The sequence below is a fragment of the Plasmopara halstedii genome (genome assembly GCF_900000015.1).
Source record: "Plasmopara halstedii genome assembly, contig: Scaffold_2604, whole genome shotgun sequence".
Taxonomy (NCBI): domain Eukaryota; phylum Oomycota; class Peronosporomycetes; order Peronosporales; family Peronosporaceae; genus Plasmopara; species Plasmopara halstedii.
Window position 1 is genome coordinate 328,313 of NW_020189511.1, and position 2,353 is coordinate 330,665.

The window sequence follows — 2,353 nt, forward strand, 5'->3', positions numbered from 1 at the left end:
ACTAGAATTACCTGTATTTGTGGTCTTTGTGGACCGTCTGAGAGAAATTCTTCATCTAGCTGATCGCAGAAATAGTGTGCTAGATACGGTTTAAGCTTAGATGTTCTTTGACAGAATGCTTCGCCAAATTCGCTTAACAAAAACCCTCGTCTTGGATATTTTTCGCGCCAAATTGCAAAGTTTCAATGCATAACGTTCAAATCGCTCAGCATCAAGCGCTGACCACCCGCAAACAAAAGGTCAGATGCAACGCGTAAGTCGCGATGAGGAGACAGGTTTTGAAGCATTTGCACTGGTAAATTGGCGAACTTGATCGGGCTCCTTCGACCGAACAAGCTTCGCGTTAAATTACCTATCGCAATCCTTATCAGGATATGCTCATTTTTACAGAAATCGTTTGCGGAACTCGAAAGCTGTTAACTCCACCACGAGGTGTCCTCATTTGAAGTGGAGAGGAACTGTCGATTAAATTTGTGCTAATAATATAAGCCTTACCACATTTTTTGCAAAATCAGCGGACTAACGGAGCGTTATGTTCAACGCTATGTCTAAAAATCAAGATATACTAGAGCAATGTGTCGATGTCAGAGACAGAAGGAGCGCAAGTAAAAAGGTTGTGAGACAAAAGGGTCTATCAAATGTAATTGAAATGCCTTCTAATTCGGTGTCTGGAGTCTGAAAGGCCAAGTTGCGACCGCGCTACATCGATCATCACGGTTGTAGCGCTGAATGGATTGAGCCGTATATCCAACAAACCAAAGAAAACATAAAGACGCTTTGTATCCAACTTTGGCGTACTGAAGCCATATCACGATCCTGTTCTTACCAGGCAGTGAGATCCGCTGCAGACGACGCAGCACTTCACTACCCCTATACCTGTGTTACTCTCCGCTTCAAAGCAGCGACGCGGTTTCGTAGAACAAGGGCATCAAGTCCGGCTTTGCGCTGACAAATTTCAGTGTGCAAATTCGGGGTCTGTCCCGTCTTAATTACGAATGCACACCGAGATTCTTAAGTAAAGTAAGCGTTGCCACCACCACTGAGAGAGGTCGCGAGAGGTAGCCACGAAATGGTCAACTGTCGTTGCCACTGCTTGGCAAGAAAGGCGGCCCACTTTCAAGTGGAATGGTCGGTGTGCCGGCGGATATACTAGGAATTTTTACAGTCGTGATGTGGTAAAAAAAATATCCATTTGGAGAGCTCGAAAAATTTGAGGCTCTACTTTGTTATGACTGCCCTGGTGCCGTGACCGCTTATGACATGGCACACCCTTGGTCTTGATCTTTCTTGGAGAAGTGGCAGGATCGCCCATTGCAGTGCACTTTCTACTTATGAGTGGCAACAAACTTTGCGCTGAGAAAAACGCTGGTAAGTAGCTGCTACAGTAGCCTCACGGAAAAGAATGAGGCTGTAAACAACAGGAGGTGAAGATGACGGGTTTTCACCTCGACGTGCTTCATTCATCGCAAAACCAAGCATAAGAGTACGCTCTAGACGGTTGTCCTACACTAAAGCGACTAATAGAGCCTTGAGATAGGTAAGACGACTTTTTTACTCAGTCCACAAATTAAATTTGGAACTCATCAAAAAACTACCAGCTTCAAGTACCCACGGTACATTTCTCATAATCGGTACATGCTTCCTCAGAGCCTGCGTCTATTCTGGGTAATGATGATTTGAAAGTTGAGAAAGTGCTTGCGAACGCCTTCTTTCGTTTGTCAAAGTCTTGTAATGAGCGGTGGGAGGCATGTGGAAGCTCTGCACCAGTGCGCGACAACAGAAAAAGCACTTTAAAATTGTTCTCATGGTATTTCGATCAGGGAAAGAGTCAGCATATCATTTGCAGTAGAGCAAGCTGAGCTGCTTGAGATAGGCCCATTTCGTCGGCGATGACATGAACATTGTCGTGAATCCACGGTTTGGTATGCAACACCACCCACTAATACAATAGGACATCGTGTCGTGGCAAGGTGGCTGGGTGCAGGAAGCTTTTTTATATGGAACGACAAGGCCGTGGGTTGATGAATAAGAGTGGAGGTGCTTGGTCAAGCCACCGAGCTTTACGACAATAGCTCTCTTCTCCATGCACCACGAAATTTTTATCAAAGGTCTCTGCGATGTTCGTCAAACTTTGCAATAAGGAGCGGAAGATTTCCAAAGGACGAGTTTAGTGAAACAAATTTTGCGAAACATTCTGTCACTAAATTATCATCTCTCACACTATCCCTAAAAATTAGCTAGATGAAGCATTTAGCTTAGACGGTCCACAAGACCACAAATACAGGTAATTCTAGCCGCGGTTCTCAGAAGGTCAAATTAAAGTTCATGCTTAATTACTGCCAACACTCTGCCC